Source organism: Ranitomeya imitator, chromosome 2 (genome assembly GCF_032444005.1).
Source record: "Ranitomeya imitator isolate aRanImi1 chromosome 2, aRanImi1.pri, whole genome shotgun sequence".
Taxonomy (NCBI): Eukaryota; Metazoa; Chordata; class Amphibia; order Anura; family Dendrobatidae; genus Ranitomeya; species Ranitomeya imitator.
Window position 1 is genome coordinate 573,397,168 of NC_091283.1, and position 25,311 is coordinate 573,422,478.

At 47.9% G+C, this 25,311-nt stretch overlaps 32 non-coding genes across 32 annotated transcripts; 16 read left to right on the forward strand and 16 right to left on the reverse strand.

Moving 5' to 3' along the window:
- Positions 1-47: 47 nt before the first annotated feature.
- TRNAK-CUU (transfer RNA lysine (anticodon CUU)) lies at positions 48-120 on the reverse strand. Its single transcript has one exon. It is a non-coding gene; the product is annotated as a tRNA-Lys (tRNA).
- A 137-nt stretch (positions 121-257) lies between these two features.
- TRNAG-GCC (transfer RNA glycine (anticodon GCC)) lies at positions 258-328 on the forward strand. Its single transcript has one exon. It is a non-coding gene; the product is annotated as a tRNA-Gly (tRNA).
- Positions 329-572: 244 nt separating this feature from the next.
- On the reverse strand, positions 573-645 carry TRNAK-CUU (transfer RNA lysine (anticodon CUU)). The gene has a single exon. It is a non-coding gene; the product is annotated as a tRNA-Lys (tRNA).
- A 137-nt stretch (positions 646-782) lies between these two features.
- TRNAG-GCC (transfer RNA glycine (anticodon GCC)) lies at positions 783-853 on the forward strand. Its single transcript has one exon. It is a non-coding gene; the product is annotated as a tRNA-Gly (tRNA).
- Positions 854-2,570: 1,717 nt separating this feature from the next.
- TRNAK-CUU (transfer RNA lysine (anticodon CUU)) lies at positions 2,571-2,643 on the reverse strand. The gene has a single exon. It is a non-coding gene; the product is annotated as a tRNA-Lys (tRNA).
- Positions 2,644-3,095: 452 nt separating this feature from the next.
- On the reverse strand, positions 3,096-3,168 carry TRNAK-CUU (transfer RNA lysine (anticodon CUU)). The gene has a single exon. It is a non-coding gene; the product is annotated as a tRNA-Lys (tRNA).
- Positions 3,169-3,305: 137 nt separating this feature from the next.
- On the forward strand, positions 3,306-3,376 carry TRNAG-GCC (transfer RNA glycine (anticodon GCC)). The gene has a single exon. It is a non-coding gene; the product is annotated as a tRNA-Gly (tRNA).
- A 1,717-nt stretch (positions 3,377-5,093) lies between these two features.
- Positions 5,094-5,166, reverse strand: TRNAK-CUU (transfer RNA lysine (anticodon CUU)). Its single transcript has one exon. It is a non-coding gene; the product is annotated as a tRNA-Lys (tRNA).
- Positions 5,167-5,303: 137 nt separating this feature from the next.
- On the forward strand, positions 5,304-5,374 carry TRNAG-GCC (transfer RNA glycine (anticodon GCC)). Its single transcript has one exon. It is a non-coding gene; the product is annotated as a tRNA-Gly (tRNA).
- A 244-nt stretch (positions 5,375-5,618) lies between these two features.
- On the reverse strand, positions 5,619-5,691 carry TRNAK-CUU (transfer RNA lysine (anticodon CUU)). The gene has a single exon. It is a non-coding gene; the product is annotated as a tRNA-Lys (tRNA).
- Positions 5,692-5,828: 137 nt separating this feature from the next.
- Positions 5,829-5,899, forward strand: TRNAG-GCC (transfer RNA glycine (anticodon GCC)). The gene has a single exon. It is a non-coding gene; the product is annotated as a tRNA-Gly (tRNA).
- A 1,717-nt stretch (positions 5,900-7,616) lies between these two features.
- On the reverse strand, positions 7,617-7,689 carry TRNAK-CUU (transfer RNA lysine (anticodon CUU)). Its single transcript has one exon. It is a non-coding gene; the product is annotated as a tRNA-Lys (tRNA).
- A 137-nt stretch (positions 7,690-7,826) lies between these two features.
- Positions 7,827-7,897, forward strand: TRNAG-GCC (transfer RNA glycine (anticodon GCC)). Its single transcript has one exon. It is a non-coding gene; the product is annotated as a tRNA-Gly (tRNA).
- A 244-nt stretch (positions 7,898-8,141) lies between these two features.
- On the reverse strand, positions 8,142-8,214 carry TRNAK-CUU (transfer RNA lysine (anticodon CUU)). The gene has a single exon. It is a non-coding gene; the product is annotated as a tRNA-Lys (tRNA).
- Positions 8,215-8,351: 137 nt separating this feature from the next.
- TRNAG-GCC (transfer RNA glycine (anticodon GCC)) lies at positions 8,352-8,422 on the forward strand. The gene has a single exon. It is a non-coding gene; the product is annotated as a tRNA-Gly (tRNA).
- Positions 8,423-10,139: 1,717 nt separating this feature from the next.
- Positions 10,140-10,212, reverse strand: TRNAK-CUU (transfer RNA lysine (anticodon CUU)). The gene has a single exon. It is a non-coding gene; the product is annotated as a tRNA-Lys (tRNA).
- Positions 10,213-10,349: 137 nt separating this feature from the next.
- TRNAG-GCC (transfer RNA glycine (anticodon GCC)) lies at positions 10,350-10,420 on the forward strand. The gene has a single exon. It is a non-coding gene; the product is annotated as a tRNA-Gly (tRNA).
- Positions 10,421-10,664: 244 nt separating this feature from the next.
- On the reverse strand, positions 10,665-10,737 carry TRNAK-CUU (transfer RNA lysine (anticodon CUU)). The gene has a single exon. It is a non-coding gene; the product is annotated as a tRNA-Lys (tRNA).
- Positions 10,738-10,874: 137 nt separating this feature from the next.
- TRNAG-GCC (transfer RNA glycine (anticodon GCC)) lies at positions 10,875-10,945 on the forward strand. The gene has a single exon. It is a non-coding gene; the product is annotated as a tRNA-Gly (tRNA).
- Positions 10,946-12,662: 1,717 nt separating this feature from the next.
- TRNAK-CUU (transfer RNA lysine (anticodon CUU)) lies at positions 12,663-12,735 on the reverse strand. Its single transcript has one exon. It is a non-coding gene; the product is annotated as a tRNA-Lys (tRNA).
- Positions 12,736-12,872: 137 nt separating this feature from the next.
- On the forward strand, positions 12,873-12,943 carry TRNAG-GCC (transfer RNA glycine (anticodon GCC)). Its single transcript has one exon. It is a non-coding gene; the product is annotated as a tRNA-Gly (tRNA).
- Positions 12,944-14,822: 1,879 nt separating this feature from the next.
- TRNAK-CUU (transfer RNA lysine (anticodon CUU)) lies at positions 14,823-14,895 on the reverse strand. The gene has a single exon. It is a non-coding gene; the product is annotated as a tRNA-Lys (tRNA).
- A 137-nt stretch (positions 14,896-15,032) lies between these two features.
- On the forward strand, positions 15,033-15,103 carry TRNAG-GCC (transfer RNA glycine (anticodon GCC)). The gene has a single exon. It is a non-coding gene; the product is annotated as a tRNA-Gly (tRNA).
- Positions 15,104-16,819: 1,716 nt separating this feature from the next.
- TRNAK-CUU (transfer RNA lysine (anticodon CUU)) lies at positions 16,820-16,892 on the reverse strand. Its single transcript has one exon. It is a non-coding gene; the product is annotated as a tRNA-Lys (tRNA).
- A 137-nt stretch (positions 16,893-17,029) lies between these two features.
- TRNAG-GCC (transfer RNA glycine (anticodon GCC)) lies at positions 17,030-17,100 on the forward strand. Its single transcript has one exon. It is a non-coding gene; the product is annotated as a tRNA-Gly (tRNA).
- A 1,717-nt stretch (positions 17,101-18,817) lies between these two features.
- On the reverse strand, positions 18,818-18,890 carry TRNAK-CUU (transfer RNA lysine (anticodon CUU)). The gene has a single exon. It is a non-coding gene; the product is annotated as a tRNA-Lys (tRNA).
- Positions 18,891-19,027: 137 nt separating this feature from the next.
- TRNAG-GCC (transfer RNA glycine (anticodon GCC)) lies at positions 19,028-19,098 on the forward strand. Its single transcript has one exon. It is a non-coding gene; the product is annotated as a tRNA-Gly (tRNA).
- A 454-nt stretch (positions 19,099-19,552) lies between these two features.
- Positions 19,553-19,623, forward strand: TRNAG-GCC (transfer RNA glycine (anticodon GCC)). The gene has a single exon. It is a non-coding gene; the product is annotated as a tRNA-Gly (tRNA).
- Positions 19,624-21,342: 1,719 nt separating this feature from the next.
- On the reverse strand, positions 21,343-21,415 carry TRNAK-CUU (transfer RNA lysine (anticodon CUU)). The gene has a single exon. It is a non-coding gene; the product is annotated as a tRNA-Lys (tRNA).
- A 137-nt stretch (positions 21,416-21,552) lies between these two features.
- Positions 21,553-21,623, forward strand: TRNAG-GCC (transfer RNA glycine (anticodon GCC)). Its single transcript has one exon. It is a non-coding gene; the product is annotated as a tRNA-Gly (tRNA).
- A 1,717-nt stretch (positions 21,624-23,340) lies between these two features.
- On the reverse strand, positions 23,341-23,413 carry TRNAK-CUU (transfer RNA lysine (anticodon CUU)). Its single transcript has one exon. It is a non-coding gene; the product is annotated as a tRNA-Lys (tRNA).
- Positions 23,414-23,550: 137 nt separating this feature from the next.
- Positions 23,551-23,621, forward strand: TRNAG-GCC (transfer RNA glycine (anticodon GCC)). Its single transcript has one exon. It is a non-coding gene; the product is annotated as a tRNA-Gly (tRNA).
- The last annotated feature ends 1,690 nt before the right edge of the window (positions 23,622-25,311 follow it).

A 25,311-nucleotide genomic window follows, 5' to 3' on the forward strand; every position in this document is an offset into this window, starting at 1 on the left:
GGGTTGACAGGAGTTAGCACAAGCAGTAAAAGGAGGCAATAAGAAACCGCCCAACGTGGGGCTCGAACCCACGACCCTGAGATTAAGAGTCTCATGCTCTACCGACTGAGCTAGCCGGGCTTCCGTCAACCACCGGCCCTGCGGAGCTGCACGCGGTCCAGTCGGCCGAAGGTGGCCATCAGACCCTGGGACTGGTGGACACCACAGAGAGAGACCCTGGGACTGGTGGACACCACAGAGAGAAAAGACACATCCAAGCATTGGTGGTTCAGTGGTAGAATTCTCGCCTGCCACGCGGGAGGCCCGGGTTCGATTCCCGGCCAATGCAAGCTAGTTCTTTTCCTTGTTTGTTGACATTCGCAGTGCACCTCGTTTCATCATTGACTCTGCAGACACTTTCAAAAACCACAGGGCTCACGCTGCTCTTCTTTGGCTCCCCATCCTTTTGGGCCTTCCCTTCATCATCCAGGACTAGGCAGTTTCTCATGTTTTGCAGCAGAAGGGGCATTTCACAAGGGGCCATCTGGGTTGACAGGAGTTAGCACAAGCAGTAAAAGGAGGCATTAAGAAACCGCCCAACGTGGGGCTCGAACCCACGACCCTGAGATTAAGAGTCTCATGCTCTACCGACTGAGCTAGCCGGGCTTCCGTCGACCACCGGCCCTGCGGAGCTGCACGCGGTCCAGTCGGCCGAAGGTGGCCATCAGACCCTGGGACTGGTGGACACCACAGAGAGAGACCCTGGGACTGGTGGACACCACAGAGAGAAAAGACACATCCAAGCATTGGTGGTTCAGTGGTAGAATTCTCGCCTGCCACGCGGGAGGCCCGGGTTCGATTCCCGGCCAATGCAAGCTAGTTCTTTTCCTTGTTTGTTGACATTCGCAGTGCACCTCTGTCACGATTCCCCTGACCGCTGTCAACACTGGGTCAGGATTCCCACCGTGACCGTCACCCCTACGTCACGGATTGAGGTGACTTCAGGCCAACAGACGGCTATCACATGTGTAGGGGGGCTTATCTTAGTTATCCCTCCACTCCACGATGTGATAAAAAACCACACACAAGGCTATTGGCCTCTTGCTTACAGCAGGGGCTTATTCTAGGTATCCCACTGCTTTCAATATACCACAAACTGCAGGGATTTATGTATATCCCGCTTACAGTTCCACTTAACACTTGCAGCTCTCTGGCGCCCCCTTACTTTCAGGTCAGATTAGGTACTGCACCCTGGGTAATTAGTCGCCAGGAAGGCTGCCTGCTATGTACTGGCTATTGGACACGCTGCAGCGACGCGGTAAACTACTCCCACTCAGGCAGGAACAATAATTATCAAACCCGCAGTTGCTTCAGCATAATCCAACAGTCAGCGCACTTTCGCTGCCACCAGCTTCGATTAAACGGGTCCGAAGCTAACCCAACACAACAGTAACAGTAGCGTTTTCCCTTCAGAAGACTTAGGGTACGGTTTTTAGAGCATGGAGAAGAACTAACATATAATAGTATATCCCATTAAAAATTAGGCAGTGCGTTATCAAAAATATTTTATAAAAAAGTTACAAATGAGACAATTGCAAATATGTACATGGGTAATTATAACATAAAGGGAATAAAAGAGAACAGATAACACTCACATGTTAAAAGCATGACAAGCATCCAGGCTAGTGGAGTTTTTCCATATGTCCCAGCTCATTTGGACGTGCTGCTGGCTTCAGGAGACAAGCAGTCAGGAAGAGATCTAGCAGAGAGACTCAGCTGGGCAGCCTGCGACAACTTAATACCTTCCGGCTTTGACATCACAGAAGGGCTGGCTTATCCAGACCCTCCTCTCTCTACATTCTGCCTAAACTTTAAACTATTCTTTCTAATTTCTATAACTTCACTACAAAACACGCCATAGTTCTACCAAACTCATCATTCATCTCAGATTAACGTGGGCATTCTAATGAGATCAAATATGTCCTATCTGGGATACATATTTCCAGAGAAATCCCTACTTCTTTACCAGATGGAGTTAGAAGCTCGTGTTTCGCGGGTTGTGTAGATACACCGAGTGAGAATAAAAATATATATTTTCGTATTTCTAGCTTAAATCGTTGCCTAATATCTAACAAAAACTAAACAAAGAATCTTTCATGAATTTTTGGAGCCATTTTTCCAGTTCTGACTGGTGAAGGTGGGAGGGGTGAGGGACTTTCCTCTGAGCCTGGAATTTACGACCCAAGGCAATAAAACCCCCTTCTAGCATACAGTCTGTAGCCCAGAGAGAAACAAGTAGAGTCAGCTAGGGAAGGGGGGGTTTAGCCCACCTTATGAGCTGAAGAGCAACTAAACTTATATGATATTTCATACCATATCGTGACAACCTCGTTTCATCATTGACTCTGCAGACACTTTCAAAAACCACAGGGCTCACGCTGCTCTTCTTTGGCTCCCCATCCTTTTGGGCCTTCCCTTCATCATCCAGGACTAGGCAGTTTCTCATGTTTTGCAGCAGAAGGGGCATTTCACAAGGGGCCATCTGGGTTGACAGGAGTTAGCACAAGCAGTAAAAGGAGGCAATAAGAAACCGCCCAACGTGGGGCTCGAACCCACGACCCTGAGATTAAGAGTCTCATGCTCTACCGACTGAGCTAGCCGGGCTTCCGTCGACCACCGGCCCTGCGGAGCTGCACGCGGTCCAGTCGGCCGAAGGTGGCCATCAGACCCTGGGACTGGTGGACACCACAGAGAGAGACCCTGGGACTGGTGGACACCACAGAGAGAAAAGACACATCCAAGCATTGGTGGTTCAGTGGTAGAATTCTCGCATGCCACGCGGGAGGCCCGGGTTCGATTCCCGGCCAATGCAAGCTAGTTCTTTTCCTTGTTTGTTGACATTCGCAGTGCACCTCGTTTCATCATTGACTCTGCAGACACTTTCAAAAACCACAGGGCTCACGCTGCTCTTCTTTGGCTCCCCATCCTTTTGGGCCTTCCCTTCATCATCCAGGACTAGGCAGTTTCTCATGTTTTGCAGCAGAAGGGGCATTTCACAAGGGGCCATCTGGGTTGACAGGAGTTAGCACAAGCAGTAAAAGGAGGCAATAAGAAACCGCCCAACGTGGGGCTCGAACCCACAACCCTGAGATTAAGAGTCTCATGCTCTACCGACTGAGCTAGCCGGGCTTCCGTCGACCACCGGCCCTGCGGAGCTGCACGCGGTCCAGTCGGCCGAAGGTGGCCATCAGACCCTGGGACTGGTGGACACCACAGAGAGAGACCCTGGGACTGGTGGACACCACAGAGAGAAAAGACACATCCAAGCATTGGTGGTTCAGTGGTAGAATTCTCGCCTGCCACGCGGGAGGCCCGGGTTCGATTCCCGGCCAATGCAAGCTAGTTCTTTTCCTTGTTTGTTGACATTCGCAGTGCACCTCTGTCACGATTCCCCTGACCGCTGTCAACACTGGGTCAGGATTCCCACCGTGACCGTCACCCCTACGTCACGGATTGAGGTGACTTCAGGCCAACAGACGGCTATCACATGTGTAGGGGGGCTTATCTTAGTTATCCCTCCACTCCACGATGTGATAAAAAACCACACACAAGGCTATTGGCCTCTTGCTTACAGCAGGGGCTTATTCTAGATATCCCACTGCTTTCAATATACCACAAACTGCAGGGATTTATGTATATCCCGCTTACAGTTCCACTTAACACTTGCAGCTCTCTGGCGCCCCCTTACTTTCAGGTCAGATTAGGTACTGCACCCTGGGTAATTAGTCGCCAGGAAGGCTGCCTGCTATGTACTGGCTATTGGGCACGCTGCAGCGACGCGGTAAACTACTCCCACTCAGGCAGGAACAATAATTATCAAACCCGCAGTTGCTTCAGCATAATCCAACAGTCAGCGCACTTTCGCTGCCACCAGCTTCGATTAAACGGGTCGGAAGCTAACCCAACACAACAGTAACAGTAGCGTTTTCCCTTCAGAAGACTTAGGGTACGGTTTTTAGAGCATGGAGAAGAACTAACATATAATAGTATATCCCATTAAAAATTAGGCAGTGCGTTATCAAAAATATTTTATAAAAAAGTTACAAATGAGACAATTGCAAATATGTACATGGGTAATTATAACATAAAGGGAATAAAAGAGAACAGATAACACTCACATGTTAAAAGCATGACAAGCATCCAGGCTAGTGGAGTTTTTCCATATGTCCCAGCTCATTTGGACGTGCTGCTGGCTTCAGGAGACAAGCAGTCAGGAAGAGATCTAGCAGAGAGACTCAGCTGGGCAGCCTGCGACAACTTAATACCTTCCGGCTTTGACATCACAGAAGGGCTGGCTTATCCAGACCCTCCTCTCTCTACATTCTGCCTAAACTTTAAACTATTCTTTCTAATTTCTATAACTTCACTACAAAACACGCCATAGTTCTACCAAACTCATCATTCATCTCAGATTAACGTGGGCATTCTAATGAGATCAAATATGTCCTATCTGGGATACATATTTCCAGAGAAATCCCTACTTCTTTACCAGATGGAGTTAGAAGCTCGTGTTTCGCGGGTTGTGTAGATACACCGAGTGAGAATAAAAATATATATTTTCGTATTTCTAGCTTAAATCGTTGCCTAATATCTAACAAAAACTAAACAAAGAATCTTTCATGAATTTTTGGAGCCATTTTTCCAGTTCTGACTGGTGAAGGTGGGAGGGGTGAGGGACTTTCCTCTGAGCCTGGAATTTACGACCCAAGGCAATAAAACCCCCTTCTAGCATACAGTCTGTAGCCCAGAGAGAAACAAGTAGAGTCAGCTAGGGAAGGGGGGGTTTAGCCCACCTTATGAGCTGAAGAGCAACTAAACTTATATGATATTTCATACCATATCGTGACAACCTCGTTTCATCATTGACTCTGCAGACACTTTCAAAAACCACAGGGCTCACGCTGCTCTTCTTTGGCTCCCCATCCTTTTGGGCCTTCCCTTCATCATCCAGGACTAGGCAGTTTCTCATGTTTTGCAGCAGAAGGGGCATTTCACAAGGGGCCATCTGGGTTGACAGGAGTTAGCACAAGCAGTAAAAGGAGGCAATAAGAAACCGCCCAACGTGGGGCTCGAACCCACGACCCTGAGATTAAGAGTCTCATGCTCTACCGACTGAGCTAGCCGGGCTTCCGTCGACCACCGGCCCTGCGGAGCTGCACGCGGTCCAGTCGGCCGAAGGTGGCCATCAGACCCTGGGACTGGTGGACACCACAGAGAGAGACCCTGGGACTGGTGGACACCACAGAGAGAAAAGACACATCCAAGCATTGGTGGTTCAGTGGTAGAATTCTCGCCTGCCACGCGGGAGGCCTGGGTTCGATTCCCGGCCAATGCAAGCTAGTTCTTTTCCTTGTTTGTTGACATTCGCAGTGCACCTCGTTTCATCATTGACTCTGCAGACACTTTCAAAAACCACAGGGCTCACGCTGCTCTTCTTTGGCTCCCCATCCTTTTGGGCCTTCCCTTCATCATCCAGGACTAGGCAGTTTCTCATGTTTTGCAGCAGAAGGGGCATTTCACAAGGGGCCATCTGGGTTGACAGGAGTTAGCACAAGCAGTAAAAGGAGGCAATAAGAAACCGCCCAACGTGGGGCTCGAACCCACGACCCTGAGATTAAGAGTCTCATGCTCTACCGACTGAGCTAGCCGGGCTTCCGTCGACCACCGGCCCTACGGAGCTGCACGCGGTCCAGTCGGCCGAAGGTGGCCATCAGACCCTGGGACTGGTGGACACCACAGAGAGAGACCCTGGGACTGGTGGACACCACAGAGAGAAAAGACACATCCAAGCATTGGTGGTTCAGTGGTAGAATTCTCGCCTGCCACGCGGGAGGCCCGGGTTCGATTCCCGGCCAATGCAAGCTAGTTCTTTTCCTTGTTTGTTGACATTCGCAGTGCACCTCTGTCACGATTCCCCTGACCGCTGTCAACACTGGGTCAGGATTCCCACCGTGACCGTCACCCCTACGTCACGGATTGAGGTGACTTCAGGCCAACAGACGGCTATCACATGTGTAGGGGGGCTTATCTTAGTTATCCCTCCACTCCACGATGTGATAAAAAACCACACACAAGGCTATTGGCCTCTTGCTTACAGCAGGGGCTTATTCTAGGTATCCCACTGCTTTCAATATACCACAAACTGCAGGGATTTATGTATATCCCGCTTACAGTTCCACTTAACACTTGCAGCTCTCTGGCGCCCCCTTACTTTCAGGTCAGGTTAGGTACTGCACCCTGGGTAATTAGTCGCCAGGAAGGCTGCCTGCTATGTACTGGCTATTGGGCACGCTGCAGCGACGCGGTAAACTACTCCCACTCAGGCAGGAACAATAATTATCAAACCCGCAGTTGCTTCAGCATAATCCAACAGTCAGCGCACTTTCGCTGCCACCAGCTTCGATTAAACGGGTCCGAAGCTAACCCAACACAACAGTAACAGTAGCGTTTTCCCTTCAGAAGACTTAGGGTACGGTTTTTAGAGCATGGAGAAGAACTAACATATAATAGTATATCCCATTAAAAATTAGGCAGTGCGTTATCAAAAATATTTTATAAAAAAGTTACAAATGAGACAATTGCAAATATGTACATGGGTAATTATAACATAAAGGGAATAAAAGAGAACAGATAACACTCACATGTTAAAAGCATGACAAGCATCCAGGCTAGTGGAGTTTTTCCATATGTCCCAGCTCATTTGGACGTGCTGCTGGCTTCAGGAGACAAGCAGTCAGGAAGAGATCTAGCAGAGAGACTCAGCTGGGCAGCCTGCGACAACTTAATACCTTCCGGCTTTGACATCACAGAAGGGCTGGCTTATCCAGACCCTCCTCTCTCTACATTCTGCCTAAACTTTAAACTATTCTTTCTAATTTCTATAACTTCACTACAAAACACGCCATAGTTCTACCAAACTCATCATTCATCTCAGATTAACGTGGGCATTCTAATGAGATCAAATATGTCCTATCTGGGATACATATTTCCAGAGAAATCCCTACTTCTTTACCAGATGGAGTTAGAAGCTCGTGTTTCGCGGGTTGTGTAGATACACCGAGTGAGAATAAAAATATATATTTTCGTATTTCTAGCTTAAATCGTTGCCTAATATCTAACAAAAACTAAACAAAGAATCTTTCATGAATTTTTGGAGCCATTTTTCCAGTTCTGACTGGTGAAGGTGGGAGGGGTGAGGGACTTTCCTCTGAGCCTGGAATTTACGACCCAAGGCAATAAAACCCCCTTCTAGCATACAGTCTGTAGCCCAGAGAGAAACAAGTAGAGTCAGCTAGGGAAGGGGGGGTTTAGCCCACCTTATGAGCTGAAGAGCAACTAAACTTATATGATATTTCATACCATATCGTGACAACCTCGTTTCATCATTGACTCTGCAGACACTTTCAAAAACCACAGGGCTCACGCTGCTCTTCTTTGGCTCCCCATCCTTTTGGGCCTTCCCTTCATCATCCAGGACTAGGCAGTTTCTCATGTTTTGCAGCAGAAGGGGCATTTCACAAGGGGCCATCTGGGTTGACAGGAGTTAGCACAAGCAGTAAAAGGAGGCAATAAGAAACCGCCCAACGTGGGGCTCGAACCCACGACCCTGAGATTAAGAGTCTCATGCTCTACCGACTGAGCTAGCCGGGCTTCCGTCGACCACCGGCCCTGCGGAGCTGCACGCGGTCCAGTCGGCCGAAGGTGGCCATCAGACCCTGGGACTGGTGGACACCACAGAGAGAGACCCTGGGACTGGTGGACACCACAGAGAGAAAAGACACATCCAAGCATTGGTGGTTCAGTGGTAGAATTCTCGCCTGCCACGCGGGAGGCCTGGGTTCGATTCCCGGCCAATGCAAGCTAGTTCTTTTCCTTGTTTGTTGACATTCGCAGTGCACCTCGTTTCATCATTGACTCTGCAGACACTTTCAAAAACCACAGGGCTCACGCTGCTCTTCTTTGGCTCCCCATCCTTTTGGGCCTTCCCTTCATCATCCAGGACTAGGCAGTTTCTCATGTTTTGCAGCAGAAGGGGCATTTCACAAGGGGCCATCTGGGTTGACAGGAGTTAGCACAAGCAGTTAAAGGAGGCAATAAGAAACCGCCCAACGTGGGGCTCGAACCCACGACCCTGAGATTAAGAGTCTCATGCTCTACCGACTGAGCTAGCCGGGCTTCCGTCGACCACCGGCCCTGCGGAGCTGCACGCGGTCCAGTCGGCCGAAGGTGGCCATCAGACCCTGGGACTGGTGGACACCACAGAGAGAGACCCTGGGACTGGTGGACACCACAGAGAGAAAAGACACATCCAAGCATTGGTGGTTCAGTGGTAGAATTCTCGCCTGCCACGCGGGAGGCCCGGGTTCGATTCCCGGCCAATGCAAGCTAGTTCTTTTCCTTGTTTGTTGACATTCGCAGTGCACCTCTGTCACGATTCCCCTGACCGCTGTCAACACTGGGTCAGGATTCCCACCGTGACCGTCACCCCTACGTCACGGATTGAGGTGACTTCAGGCCAACAGACGGCTATCACATGTGTAGGGGGGCTTATCTTAGTTATCCCTCCACTCCACGATGTGATAAAAAACCACACACAAGGCTATTGGCCTCTTGCTTACAGCAGGGGCTTATTCTAGGTATCCCACTGCTTTCAATATACCACAAACTGCAGGGATTTATGTATATCCCGCTTACAGTTCCACTTAACACTTGCAGCTCTCTGGCGCCCCCTTACTTTCAGGTCAGGTTAGGTACTGCACCCTGGGTAATTAGTCGCCAGGAAGGCTGCCTGCTATGTACTGGCTATTGGGCACGCTGCAGCGACGCGGTAAACTACTCCCACTCAGGCAGGAACAATAATTATCAAACCCGCAGTTGCTTCAGCATAATCCAACAGTCAGCGCACTTTCGCTGCCACCAGCTTCGATTAAACGGGTCCGAAGCTAACCCAACACAACAGTAACAGTAGCGTTTTCCCTTCAGAAGACTTAGGGTACGGTTTTTAGAGCATGGAGAAGAACTAACATATAATAGTATATCCCATTAAAAATTAGGCAGTGCGTTATCAAAAATATTTTATAAAAAAGTTACAAATGAGACAATTGCAAATATGTACATGGGTAATTATAACATAAAGGGAATAAAAGAGAACAGATAACACTCACATGTTAAAAGCATGACAAGCATCCAGGCTAGTGGAGTTTTTCCATATGTCCCAGCTCATTTGGACGTGCTGCTGGCTTCAGGAGACAAGCAGTCAGGAAGAGATCTAGCAGAGAGACTCAGCTGGGCAGCGTGCGACAACTTAATACCTTCCGGCTTTGACATCACAGAAGGGCTGGCTTATCCAGACCCTCCTCTCTCTACATTCTGCCTAAACTTTAAACTATTCTTTCTAATTTCTATAACTTCACTACAAAACACGCCATAGTTCTACCAAACTCATCATTCATCTCAGATTAACGTGGGCATTCTAATGAGATCAAATATGTCCTATCTGGGATACATATTTCCAGAGAAATCCCTACTTCTTTACCAGATGGAGTTAGAAGCTCGTGTTTCGCGGGTTGTGTAGATACACCGAGTGAGAATAAAAATATATATTTTCGTATTTCTAGCTTAAATCGTTGCCTAATATCTAACAAAAACTAAACAAAGAATCTTTCATGAATTTTTGGAGCCATTTTTCCAGTTCTGACTGGTGAAGGTGGGAGGGGTGAGGGACTTTCCTCTGAGCCTGGAATTTACGACCCAAGGCAATAAAACCCCCTTCTAGCATACAGTCTGTAGCCCAGAGAGAAACAAGTAGAGTCAGCTAGGGAAGGGGGGGTTTAGCCCACCTTATGAGCTGAAGAGCAACTAAACTTATATGATATTTCATACCATATCGTGACAACCTCGTTTCATCATTGACTCTGCAGACACTTTCAAAAACCACAGGGCTCACGCTGCTCTTCTTTGGCTCCCCATCCTTTTGGGCCTTCCCTTCATCATCCAGGACTAGGCAGTTTCTCATGTTTTGCAGCAGAAGGGGCATTTCACAAGGGGCCATCTGGGTTGACAGGAGTTAGCACAAGCAGTAAAAGGAGGCAATAAGAAACCGCCCAACGTGGGGCTCGAACCCACGACCCTGAGATTAAGAGTCTCATGCTCTACCGACTGAGCTAGCCGGGCTTCCGTCGACCACCGGCCCTGCGGAGCTGCACGCGGTCCAGTCGGCCGAAGGTGGCCATCAGACCCTGGGACTGGTGGACACCACAGAGAGAGACCCTGGGACTGGTGGACACCACAGAGAGAAAAGACACATCCAAGCATTGGTGGTTCAGTGGTAGAATTCTCGCCTGCCACGCGGGAGGCCCGGGTTCGATTCCCGGCCAATGCAAGCTAGTTCTTTTCCTTGTTTGTTGACATTCGCAGTGCACCTCGTTTCATCATTGACTCTGCAGACACTTTCAAAAACCACAGGGCTCACGCTGCTCTTCTTTGGCTCCCCATCCTTTTGGGCCTTCCCTTCATCATCCAGGACTAGGCAGTTTCTCATGTTTTGCAGCAGAAGGGGCATTTCACAAGGGGCCATCTGGGTTGACAGGAGTTAGCACAAGCAGTAAAAGGAGGCAATAAGAAACCGCCCAACGTGGGGCTCGAACCCACGACCCTGAGATTAAGAGTCTCATGCTCTACCGACTGAGCTAGCCGGGCTTCCGTCGACCACCGGCCCTGCGGAGCTGCACGCGGTCCAGTCGGCCGAAGGTGGCCATCAGACCCTGGGACTGGTGGACACCACAGAGAGAGACCCTGGGACTGGTGGACACCACAGAGAGAAAAGACACATCCAAGCATTGGTGGTTCAGTGGTAGAATTCTCGCCTGCCACGCGGGAGGCCCGGGTTCGATTCCCGGCCAATGCAAGCTAGTTCTTTTCCTTGTTTGTTGACATTCGCAGTGCACCTCTGTCACGATTCCCCTGACCGCTGTCAACACTGGGTCAGGATTCCCACCGTGACCGTCACCCCTACGTCATGGATTGAGGTGACTTCAGGCCAACAGACGGCTATCACATGTGTAGGGGGGCTTATCTTAGTTATCCCTCCACTCCACGATGTGATAAAAAACCACACACAAGGCTATTGGCCTCTTGCTTACAGCAGGGGCTTATTCTAGGTATCCCACTGCTTTCAATATACCACAAACTGCAGGGATTTATGTATATCCCGCTTACAGTTCCACTTAACACTTGCAGCTCTCTGGCGCCCCCTTACTTTCAGGTCAGATTAGGTACTGCACCCTGGGTAATTAGTCGCCAGGAAGGCTGCCTGCTATGTACTGGCTATTGGGCACGCTGCAGCGACGCGGTAAACTACTCCCACTCAGGCAGGAACAATAATTATCAAACCCGCAGTTGCTTCAGCATAATCCAACAGTCAGCGCACTTTCGCTGCCACCAGCTTCGATTAAACGGGTCCAAAGCTAACCCAACACAACAGTAACAGTAGCGTTTTCCCTTCAGAAGACTTAGGGTACGGTTTTTAGAGCATGGAGAAGAACTAACATATAATAGTATATCCCATTAAAAATTAGGCAGTGCGTTATCAAAAATATTTTATAAAAAAGTTACAAATGAGACAATTGCAAATATGTACATGGGTAATTATAACATAAAGGGAATAAAAGAGAACAGATAACACTCACATGTTAAAAGCATGACAAGCATCCAGGCTAGTGGAGTTTTTCCATATGTCCCAGCTCATTTGGACGTGCTGCTGGCTTCAGGAGACAAGCAGTCAGGAAGAGATCTAGCAGAGAGACTCAGCTGGGCAGCCTGCGACAACTTAATACCTTCCGGCTTTGACATCACAGAAGGGCTGGCTTATCCAGACCCTCCTCTCTCTACATTCTGCCTAAACTTTAAACTATTCTTTCTAATTTCTATAACATCACTACAAAACACGCCATAGTTCTACCAAACTCATCATTCATCTCAGATTAACGTGGGCATTCTAATGAGATCAAATATGTCCTATCTGGGATACATATTTCCAGAGAAATCCCTACTTCTTTACCAGATGGAGTTAGAAGCTCGTGTTTCGCGGGTTGTGTAGATACACCGAGTGAGAATAAAAATATATATTTTCGTATTTCTAGCTTAAATCGTTGCCTAATATCTAACAAAAACTAAACAAAGAATCTTTCATGAATTTTTGGAGCCATTTTTCCAGTTCTGACTGGTGAAGGTGGGAGGGGTGAGGGACTTTCCTCTGAGCCTGGAATTTACGACCCAAGGCAATAAAACCCCCTTCTAGCATACAGTCTGTAGCCCAGAGAGAAACAAGTAGAGTCAGCTAGGGAAGGGGGGGTTTAGCCCACCTTATGAGCTGAAGAGCAACTAAACTTATATGATATTTCATACCATATCGTGACAACCTCGTTTCATCATTGACTCTGCAGACACTTTCAAAAACCACAGGGCTCACGCTGCTCTTCTTTGGCTCCCCATCCTTTTGGGCCTTCCCTTCATCATCCAGGACTAGGCAGTTTCTCATGTTTTGCAGCAGAAGGGGCATTTCACAAGGGGCCATCTGGGTTGACAGGAGTTAGCACAAGCAGTAAAAGGAGGCAATAAGAAACCGCCCAACGTGGGGCTCGAACCCACGACCCTGAGATTAAGAGTCTCATGCTCTACCGACTGAGCTAGCCGGGCTTCCGTCGACCACCGGCCCTGCGGAGCTGCACGCGGTTCAGTCGGCCGAAGGTGGCCATCAGACCCTGGGACTGGTGGACACCACAGAGAGAGACCCTGGGACTGGTGGACACCACAGAGAGAAAAGACACATCCAAGCATTGGTGGTTCAGTGGTAGAATTCTCGCCTGCCACGCGGGAGGCCCGGGTTCGATTCCCGGCCAATGCAAGCTAGTTCTTTTCCTTGTTTGTTGACATTCGCAGTGCACCTCTGTCACGATTCCCCTGACCGCTGTCAACACTGGGTCAGGATTCCCACCGTGACCGTCACCCCTACGTCACGGATTGAGGTGACTTCAGGCCAACAGACGGCTATCACATGTGTAGGGGGGCTTATCTTAGTTATCCCTCCACTCCACGATGTGATAAAAAACCACACACAAGGCTATTGGCCTCTTGCTTACAGCAGGGGCTTATTCTAGGTATCCCACTGCTTTCAATATACCACAAACTGCAGGGATTTATGTATATCCCGCTTACAGTTCCACTTAACACTTGCAGCTCTCTGGCGCCCCCTTACTTTCAGGTCAGATTAGGTACTGCACCCTGGGTAATTAGTCGCCAGGAAGGCTGCCTGCTATGTACTGGCTATTGGGCACGCTGCAGCGACGCGGTAAACTACTCCCACTCAGGCAGGAACAATAATTATCAAACCCGCAGTTGCTTCAGCATAATCCAACAGTCAGCGCACCTTCGCTGCCACCAGCTTCGATTAAACGGGTCCGAAGCTAACCCAACACAACAGTAACAGTAGCGTTTTCCCTTCAGAAGACTTAGGGTACGGTTTTTAGAGCATGGAGAAGAACTAACATATAATAGTATATCCCATTAAAAATTAGGCAGTGCGTTATCAAAAATATTTTATAAAAAAGTTACAAATGAGACAATTGCAAATATGTACATGGGTAATTATAACATAAAGGGAATAAAAGAGAACAGATAACACTCACATGTTAAAAGCATGACAAGCATCCAGGCTAGTGGAGTTTTTCCATATGTCCCAGCTCATTTGGACGTGCTGCTGGCTTCAGGAGACAAGCAGTCAGGAAGAGATCTAGCAGAGAGACTCAGCTGGGCAGCCTGCGACAACTTAATACCTTCCGGCTTTGACATCACAGAAGGGCTGGCTTATCCAGACCCTCCTCTCTCTACATTCTGCCTAAACTTTAAACTATTCTTTCTAATTTCTATAACTTCACTACAAAACACGCCATAGTTCTACCAAACTCATCATTCATCTCAGATTAACGTGGGCATTCTAATGAGATCAAATATGTCCTATCTGGGATACATATTTCCAGAGAAATCCCTACTTCTTTACCAGATGGAGTTAGAAGCTCGTGTTTCGCGGGTTGTGTAGATACACCGAGTGAGAATAAAAATATATATTTTCGTATTTCTAGCTTAAATCGTTGCCTAATATCTAACAAAAACTAAACAAAGAATCTTTCATGAATTTTTGGAGCCATTTTTCCAGTTCTGACTGGTGAAGGTGGGAGGGGAGAGGGACTTTCCTCTGAGCCTGGAATTTACGACCCAAGGCAATAAAACCCCCTTCTAGCATACAGTCTGTAGCCCAGAGAGAAACAAGTAGAGTCAGCTAGGGAAGGGGGGGTTTAGCCCACCTTATGAGCTGAAGAGCAACTAAACTTATATGATATTTCATACCATATCGTGACAACCTCGTTTCATCATTGACTCTGCAGACACTTTCAAAAACCACAGGGCTCACGCTGCTCTTCTTTGGCTCCCCATCCTTTTGGGCCTTCCCTTCATCATCCAGGACTAGGCAGTTTCTCATGTTTTGCAGCAGAAGGGGCATTTCACAAGGGGCCATCTGGGTTGACAGGAGTTAGCACAAGCAGTAAAAGTATCTTAGTTATCCCTCCACTCCACGATGTGATAAAAAACCACACACAAGGCTATTGGCCTCTTGCTTACAGCAGGGGCTTATTCTAGGTATCCCACTGCTTTCAATATACCACAAACTGCAGGGATTTATGTATATCCCTGCTGAAGGTGGCCATCAGACCCTGGCAATAAGAAACCGCCCAACGTGGGGCTCGAACCCACGACCCTGAGATTAAGAGTCTCATGCTCTACCGACTGAGCTAGCCGGGCTTCCGTCGACCACCGGCCCTGCGGAGCTGCACGCGGTCCAGTCGGCCGAAGGTGGCCATCAGACCCTGGGACTGGTGGACACCACAGAGAGAGACCCTGCGACTGGTGGACACCACAGAGAGAAAAGACACATCCAAGCATTGGTGGTTCAGTGGTAGAATTCTCGCCTGCCACGCGGGAGGCCCGGGTTCGATTCCCGGCCAATGCAAGCTAGTTCTTTTCCTTGTTTGTTGACATTCGCAGTGCACCTCTGTCACGATTCCCCTGACCGCTGTCAACACTGGGTCAGGATTCCCACCGTGACCGTCACCCCTACGTCACGGATTGAGGTGACTTCAGGCCAACAGACGGCTATCACATGTGTAGGGGGGCTTATCTTAGTTATCCCTCCACTCCACGATGTGATAAAAAACCACACACAAGGCTATTGGCCTCTTGCTTACAGCAGGGGCTTATTCTAGGTATCCCACTGCTTTCAATATACCACAAACTGCAGGGATTTATGTATATCCCGCTTACAGTTCCACTTAACACTTGCAGCTCTCTGGCGCCCCTTACTTTCAGGTCAGATTAGGTACTGCACCCTGGGTAATTAGTCGCCAGGAAGGCTGCCTGCTATGTACTGGCTATTGGGCACGCTGCAGCGACGCGGTAAACTACTCCCACTCAGGCAGGAACAATAATTATCAAACCCGCAGTTGCTTCAGCATAATCCAACAGTCAGCGCACTTTCGCTGCCACCAGCTTCGATTAAACGGGTCCGAAGCTAACCCAACACAACAGTAACAGTAGCGTTTTCCCTTCAGAAGACTTAGGGTACGGTTTTTAGAGCATGGAGAAGAACTAACATATAATAGTATATCCCATTAAAAATTAGGCAGTGCGTTATCAAAAATATTTTATAAAAAAGTTACAAATGAGACAATTGCAAATATGTACATGGGTAATTATAACATAAAGGGAATAAAAGAGAACAGATAACACTCACATGTTAAAAGCATGACAAGCATCCAGGCTAGTGGAGTTTTTCCATATGTCCCAGCTCATTTGGACGTGCTGCTGGCTTCAGGAGACAAGCAGTCAGGAAGAGATCTAGCAGAGAGACTCAGCTGGGCAGCCTGCGACAACTTAATACCTTCCGGCTTTGACATCACAGAAGGGCTGGCTTATCCAGACCGTCCTCTCTCTACATTCTGCCTAAACTTTAAACTATTCTTTCTAATTTCTATAACTTCACTACAAAACACGCCATAGTTCTACCAAACTCATCATTCATCTCAGATTAACGTGGGCATTCTAATGAGATCAAATATGTCCTATCTGGGATACATATTTCCAGAGAAATCCCTACTTCTTTACCAGATGGAGTTAGAAGCTCGTGTTTCGCGGGTTGTGTAGATACACCGAGTGAGAATAAAAATATATATTTTCGTATTTCTAGCTTAAATCGTTGCCTAATATCTAACAAAAACTAAACAAAGAATCTTTCATGAATTTTTGGAGCCATTTTTCCAGTTCTGACTGGTGAAGGTGGGAGGGGTGAGGGACTTTCCTCTGAGCCTGGAATTTACGACCCAAGGCAATAAAACCCCCTTCTAGCATACAGTCTGTAGCCCAGAGAGAAACAAGTAGAGTCAGCTAGGGAAGGGGGGGTTTAGCCCACCTTATGAGCTGAAGAGCAACTAAACTTATATGATATTTCATACCATATCGTGACAACCTCGTTTCATCATTGACTCTGCAGACACTTTCAAAAACCACAGGGCTCACGCTGCTCTTCTTTGGCTCCCCATCCTTTTGGGCCTTCCCTTCATCATCCAGGACTAGGCAGTTTCTCATGTTTTGCAGCAGAAGGGGCATTTCACAAGGGGCCATCTGGGTTGACAGGAGTTAGCACAAGCAGTAAAAGGAGGCAATAAGAAACCACCCAACGTGGGGCTCGAACCCACGACCCTGAGATTAAGAGTCTCATGCTCTACCGACTGAGCTAGCCGGGCTTCCGTCGACCACCGGCCCTGCGGAGCTGCACGTGATGCAGTCGGCCGAAGGTGGCCATCAGACCCTGGGACTGGTGGACACCACAGAGAGAGACCCTGAGACTGGTGGACACCACAGAGAGAAAAGACACATCCAAGCATTGGTGGTTCAGTGGTAGAATTCTCGCCTGCCACGCGGGAGGCCCGGGTTCGATTCCCGGCCAATGCAAGCTAGTTCTTTTCCTTGTTTGTTGACATTCGCAGTGCACCTCGGTCACGATTCCCCTGACCGCTGTCAACACTGGGTCAGGATTCCCACCGTGACCGTCACCCCTACGTCACGGATTGAGGTGACTTCAGGCCAACAGACGGCTATCACATGTGTAGGGGGGCTTATCTTAGTTATCCCTCCACTCCACGATGTGATAAAAAACCACACACAAGGCTATTGGCCTCTTGCTTACAGCAGGGGCTTATTCTAGGTATCCCACTGCTTTCAATATACCACAAACTGCAGGGATTTATGTATATCCCGCTTACAGTTCCACTTAACACTTGCAGCTCTCTGGCGCCCCCTTACTTTCAGGTCAGATTAGGTACTGCACCCTGGGTAATTAGTCGCCAGGAAGGCTGCCTGCTATGTACTGGCTATTGGGCACGCTGCAGCGACGCGGTAAACTACTCCCACTCAGGCAGGAACAATAATTATCAAACCCGCAGTTGCTTCAGCATAATCCAACAGTCAGCGCACTTTCGCTGCCACCAGCTTCGATTAAACGGGTCCGAAGCTAACCCAACACAACAGTAACAGTAGCGTTTTCCCTTCAGAAGACGTAGGGTACGGTTTTTAGAGCATGGAGAAGAACTAACATATAATAGTATATCCCATTAAAAATTAAGCAGTGCGTTATCAAAAATATTTTATAAAAAAGTTACAAATGAGACAATTGCAAATATGTACATGGGTAATTATAACATAAAGGGAATAAAAGAGAACAGATAACACTCACATGTTAAAAGCATGACAAGCATCCAGGCTAGTGGAGTTTTTCCATATGTCCCAGCTCATTTGGACGTGCTGCTGGCTTCAGGAGACAAGCAGTCAGGAAGAGATCTAGCAGAGAGACTCAGCTGGGCAGCCTGCGACAACTTAATACCTTCCGGCTTTGACATCACAGAAGGGCTGGCTTATCCAGACCCTCCTCTCTCTACATTCTGCCTAAACTTTAAACTATTCTTTCTAATTTCTATAACTTCACTACAAAACACGCCATAGTTCTACCAAACTCATCATTCATCTCAGATTAACGTGGGCATTCTAATGAGATCAAATATGTCCTATCTGGGATACATATTTCCAGAGAAATCCCTACTTCTTTACCAGATGGAGTTAGAAGCTCGTGTTTCGCGGGTTGTGTAGATACACCGAGTGAGAATAAAAATATATATTTTCGTATTTCTAGCTTAAATCGTTGCCTAATATCTAACAAAAACTAAACAAAGAATCTTTCATGAATTTTTGGAGCCATTTTTCCAGTTCTGACTGGTGAAGGTGGGAGGGGTGAGGGACTTTCCTCTGAGCCTGGAATTTACGACCCAAGGCAATAAAACCCCCTTCTAGCATACAGTCTGTAGCCCAGAGAGAAACAAGTAGAGTCAGCTAGGGAAGGGGGGGTTTAGCCTACCTTATGAGCTGAAGAGCAACTAAACTTATATGATATTTCATACCATATCGTGACAACCTCGTTTCATCATTGACTCTGCAGACACTTTCAAAAACCACAGGGCTCACGCTGCTCTTCTTTGGCTCCCCATCCTTTTGGGCCTTCCCTTCATCATCCAGGACTAGGCAGTTTCTCATGTTTTGCAGCAGAAGGGGCATTTCACAAGGGGCCATCTGGGTTGACAGGAGTTAGCACAAGCAGTAAAAGGAGGCAATAAGAAACCACCCAACGTGGGGCTCGAACCCACGACCCTGAGATTAAGAGTCTCATGCTCTACCGACTGAGCTAGCCGGGCTTCCACCGACCACCGGCCCTGCGGAGCTGCACGTGGTCCAGTCGGCCGAAGGTGGCCATCAGACCCTGGGACTGGTGGACACCACAGAGAGAGACCCTGGGACTGGTGGACACCACAGAGAGAAAAGACACATCCAAGCATTGGTGGTTCAGTGGTAGAATTCTCGCCTGCCACGCGGGAGGCCCGGGTTCGATTCCCGGCCAATGCAAGCTAGTTCTTTTCCTTGTTTGTTGACATTCGCAGTGCACCTCGTTTCATCATTGACTCTGCAGACACTTTCAAAAACCACAGGGCTCACGCTGCTCTTCTTTGGCTCCCCATCCTTTTGGGCCTTCCCTTCATCATCCAGGACTAGGCAGTTTCTCATGTTTTGCAGCAGAAGGGGCATTTCACAAGGGGCCATCTGGGTTGACAGGAGTTAGCACAAGCAGTAAAAGGAGGCAATAAGAAACCGCCCAACGTGGGGCTCGAACCCACGACCCTGAGATTAAGAGTCTCATGCTCTACCGACTGAGCTAGCCGAGATTCCGTCGACCACCGGCCCTGCGGAGCTGCACGCGGTCCAGTCTGCCGAAGGTGGCCATCAGACCCTGGGACTGGTGGACACCACAGAGAGAGACCCTGGGACTGGTGGACACCACAGAGAGAAAAGACACATCCAAGCATTGGTGGTTCAGTGGTAGAATTCTCGCCTGCCACGCGGGAGGCCCGGGTTCGATTCCCGGCCAATGCAAGCTAGTTCTTTTCCTTGTTTGTTGACATTCGCAGTGCACCTCTGTCACGATTCCCCTGACCGCTGTCAACACTGGGTCAGGATTCCCACCGTGACCGTCACCCCTACGTCACGGATTGAGGTGACTTCAGGCCAACAGACGGCTATCACATGTGTAGGGGGGCTTATCTTAGTTATCCCTCCACTCCACGATGTGATAAAAAACCACACACAAGGCTATTGGCCTCTTGCTTACAGCAGGGGCTTATTCTAGGTATCCCACTGCTTTCAATATACCACAAACTGCAGTGATTTATGTATATCCCGCTTACAGTTCCACTTAACACTTGCAGCTCTCTGGCGCCCCCTTACTTTCAGGTCAGATTAGGTACTGCACCCTGGGTAATTAGTCGCCAGGAAGGCTGCCTGCTATGTACTGGCTATTGGGCACGCTGCAGCGACGCGGTAAACTACTCCCACTCAGGCAGGAACAATAATTATCAAACCCGCAGTTGCTTCAGCATAATCCAACAGTCAGCGCACTTTCGCTGCCACCAGCTTCGATTAAACGGGTCCGAAGCTAACCCAACACAACAGTAACAGTAGCGTTTTCCCTTCAGAAGACTTAGGGTACGGTTTTTAGAGCATGGAGAAGAACTAACATATAATAGTATATCCCATTAAAAATTAGGCAGTGCGTTATCAAAAATATTTTATAAAAAAGTTATAAATGAGACAATTGCAAATATGTACATGGGTAATTATAACAAAAAGGGAATAAAAGAGAACAGATAACACTCACATGTTAAAAGCATGACAAGCATCCAGGCTAGTGGAGTTTTTCCATATGTCCCAGCTCATTTGGACGTGCTGCTGGCTTCAGGAGACAAGCAGTCAGGAAGAGATCTAGCAGAGAGACTCAGCTGGGCAGCCTGCGACAACTTAATACCTTCCGGCTTTGACATCACAGAAGGGCTGGCTTATCCAGACCCTCCTCTCTCTACATTCTGCCTAAACTTTAAACTATTCTTTCTAATTTCTATAACTTCACTACAAAACACGCCATAGTTCTACCAAACTCATCATTCATCTCAGATTAACGTGGGCATTCTAATGAGATCAAATATGTCCTATCTGGGATACATATTTCCAGAGAAATCCCTACTTCTTTACCAGATGGAGTTAGAAGCTCGTGTTTCGCGGGTTGTGTAGATACACCGAGTGAGAATAAAAATATATATATTTTCGTATTTCTAGCTTAAATCGTTGCCTAATATCTAACAAAAACTAAACAAAGAATCTTTCATGAATTTTTGGAGCCATTTTTCCAGTTCTGACTGGTGAAGGTGGGAGGGGTGAGGGACTTTCCTCTGAGCCTGGAATTTACGACCCAAGGCAATAAAACCCCCTTCTAGCATACAGTCTGTAGCCCAGAGAGAAACAAGTAGAGTCAGCTAGGGAAGGGGGGGTTTAGCCCACCTTATGAGCTGAAGAGCAACTAAACTTATATGATATTTCATACCATATCGTGACAACCTCGTTTCATCATTGACTCTGCAGACACTTTCAAAAACCACAGGGCTCACGCTGCTCTTCTTTGGCTCCCCATCCTTTTGGGCCTTCCCTTCATCATCCAGGACTAGGCAGTTTCTCATGTTTTGCAGCAGAAGGGGCATTTCACAAGGGGCCATCTGGGTTGACAGGAGTTAGCACAAGCAGTAAAAGGAGGCAATAAGAAACCGCCCAACGTGGGGCTCGAACCCACGACCCTGAGATTAAGAGTCTCATGCTCTACCGACTGAGCTAGCCGGGCTTCCGTCGACCACCGGCCCTGCGGAGCTGCACGCGGTCCAGTCGGCCGAAGGTGGCCATCAGACCCTGGGACTGGTGGACACCACAGAGAGAGACCCTGAGACTGGTGGACACCACAGAGAGAAAAGACACATCCAAGCATTGGTGGTTCAGTGGTAGAATTCTCGCCTGCCACGCGGGAGGCCCGGGTTCGATTCCCGGCCAATGCAAGCTAGTTCTTTTCCTTGTTTGTTGACATTCGCAGTGCACCTCTGTCACGATTCCCCTGACCGCTGTCAACACTGGGTCAGGATTCCCACCGTGACCGTCACCCCTACGTCACGGATTGAGGTGACTTCAGGCCAACAGACGGCTATCACATGTGTAGGGGGGCTTATCTTAGTTATCCCTCCACTCCACGATGTGATAAAAAACCACACACAAGGCTATTGGCCTCTTGCTTACAGCAGGGGCTTATTCTAGGTATCCCACTGCTTTCAATATACCACAAACTGCAGGGATTTATGTATATCCCGCTTACAGTTCCACTTAACACTTGCAGCTCTCTGGCGCCCCCTTACTTTCAGGTCAGATTAGGTACTGCACCCTGGGTAATTAGTCGCCAGGAAGGCTGCCTGCTATGTACTGGCTATTGGGCACGCTGCAGCGACGCGGTAAACTACTCCCACTCAGGCAGGAACAATAATTATCAAACCCGCAGTTGCTTCAGCATAATCCAACAGTCAGCGCACTTTCGCTGCCACCAGCTTCGATTAAACGGGTCCGAAGCTAACCCAACACAACAGTAACAGTAGCGTTTTCCCTTCAGAAGACTTAGGGTACGGTTTTTAGAGCATGGAGAAGAACTAACATATAATAGTATATCCCATTAAAAATTAGGCAGTGCGTTATCAAAAATATTTTATAAAAAAGTTACAAATGAGACAATTGCAAATATGTACATGGGTAATTATAACATAAAGGGAATAAAAGAGAACAGATAACACTCACATGTTAAAAGCATGACAAGCATCCAGGCTAGTGGAGTTTTTCCATATGTCCCAGCTCATTTGGACGTGCTGCTGGCTTCAGGAGACAAGCAGTCAGGAAGAGATCTAGCAGAGAGACTCAGCTGGGCAGCCTGCGACAACTTAATACCTTCCGGCTTTGACATCACAGAAGGGCTGGCTTATCCAGACCCTTCTCTCTCTACATTCTGCCTAAACTTTAAACTATTCTTTCTAATTTCTATAACTTCACTACAAAACACGCCATAGTTCTACCAAACTCATCATTCATCTCAGATTAACGTGGGCATTCTAATGAGATCAAATATGTCCTATCTGGGATACATATTTCCAGAGAAATCCCTACTTCTTTACCAGATGGAGTTAGAAGCTCGTGTTTCGCGGGTTGTGTAGATACACCGAGTGAGAATAAAAATATATATTTTCGTATTTCTAGCTTAAATCGTTGCCTAATATCTAACAAAAACTAAACAAAGAATCTTTCATGAATTTTTGGAGCCATTTTTCCAGTTCTGACTGGTGAAGGTGGGAGGGGTGAGGGACTTTCCTCTGAGCCTGGAATTTACGACCCAAGGCAATAAAACCCCCTTCTAGCATACAGTCTGTAGCCCAGAGAGAAACAAGTAGAGTCAGCTAGGGAAGGGGGGGTTTAGCCCACCTTATGAGCTGAAGAGCAACTAAACTTATATGATATTTCATACCATATCGTGACAACCTCGTTTCATCATTGACTCTGCAGACACTTTCAAAAACCACAGGGCTCACGCTGCTCTTCTTTGGCTCCCCATCCTTTTGGGCCTTCCCTTCATCATCCAGGACTAGGCAGTTTCTCATGTTTTGCAGCAGAAGGGGCATTTCACAAGGGGCCATCTGGGTTGACAGGAGTTAGCACAAGCAGTAAAAGGAGGCAATAAGAAACCGCCCAACGTGGGGCTCGAACCCACGACCCTGAGATTAAGAGTCTCATGCTCTACCGACTGAGCTAGCCGGGCTTCTGTTGACCACCGGCCCTGCGGAGCTGCACGCGGTCCAGTCGGCCGAAGGTGGCCATCAGACCCTGGGACTGGTGGACACCACAGAGAGAGACCCTGGGACTGGTGGACACCACAGAGAGAAAAGACACATCCAAGCATTGGTGGTTCAGTGGTAGAATTCTCGCCTGCCACGCGGGAGGCCCGGGTTCGATTCCCGGCCAATGCAAGCTAGTTCTTTTCCTTGTTTGTTGACATTCGCAGTGCACCTCTGTCACGATTCCCCTGACCGCTGTCAACACTGGGTCAGGATTCCCACCGTGACCGTCACCCCTACGTCACGGATTGAGGTGACTTCAGGCCAACAGACGGCTATCACATGTGTAGGGGGGCTTATCTTAGTTATCCCTCCACTCCACGATGTGATAAAAAACCACACACAAGGCTATTGGCCTCTTGCTTACAGCAGGGGCTTATTCTAGGTATCCCACTGCTTTCAATATACCACAAACTGCAGGGATTTATGTATATCCCGCTTACAGTTCCACTTAACACTTGCAGCTCTCTGGCGCCCCCTTACTTTCAGGTCAGATTAGGTACTGCACCCTGGGTAATTAGTCGCCAGGAAGGCTGCCTGCTATGTACTGGCTATTGGGCACGCTGCAGCGACGCGGTAAACTACTCCCACTCAGGCAGGAACAATAATTATCAAACCCGCAGTTGCTTCAGCATAATCCAACAGTCAGCGCACTTTCGCTGCCACCAGCTTCGATTAAACGGGTCCGAAGCTAACCCAACACAACAGTAACAGTAGCGTTTTCCCTTCAGAAGACTTAGGGTACGGTTTTTAGAGCATGGAGAAGAACTAACATATAATAGTATATCCCATTAAAAATTAGGCAGTGCGTTATCAAAAATATTTTATAAAAAAGTTACAAATGAGACAATTGCAAATATGTACATGGGTAATTATAACATAAAGGGAATAAAAGAGAACAGATAACACTCACATGTTAAAAGCATGACAAGCATCCAGGCTAGTGGAGTTTTTCCATATGTCCCAGCTCATTTGGACGTGCTGCTGGCTTCAGGAGACAAGCAGTCAGGAAGAGATCTAGCAGAGAGACTCAGCTGGGCAGCCTGCGACAACTTAATACCTTCCGGCTTTGACATCACAGAAGGGCTGGCTTATCCAGACCCTTCTCTCTCTACATTCTGCCTAAACTTTAAACTATTCTTTCTAATTTCTATAACTTCACTACAAAACACGCCATAGTTCTACCAAACTCATCATTCATCTCAGATTAACGTGGGCATTCTAATGAGATCAAATATGTCCTATCTGGGATACATATTTCCAGAGAAATCCCTACTTCTTTACCAGATGGAGTTAGAAGCTCGTGTTTCGCGGGTTGTGTAGATACACCGAGTGAGAATAAAAATATATATTTTCGTATTTCTAGCTTAAATCGTTGCCTAATATCTAACAAAAACTAAACAAAGAATCTTTCATGAATTTTTGGAGCCATTTTTCCAGTTCTGACTGGTGAAGGTGGGAGGGGTGAGGGACTTTCCTCTGAGCCTGGAATTTACGACCCAAGGCAATAAAACCCCCTTCTAGCATACAGTCTGTAGCCCAGAGAGAAACAAGTAGAGTCAGCTAGGGAAGGGGGGGTTTAGCCCACCTTATGAGCTGAAGAGCAACTAAACTTATATGATATTTCATACCATATCGTGACAACCTCGTTTCATCATTGACTCTGCAGACACTTTCAAAAACCACAGGGCTCACGCTGCTCTTCTTTGGCTCCCCATCCTTTTGGGCCTTCCCTTCATCATCCAGGACTAGGCAGTTTCTCATGTTTTGCAGCAGAAGGGGCATTTCACAAGGGGCCATCTGGGTTGACAGGAGTTAGCAC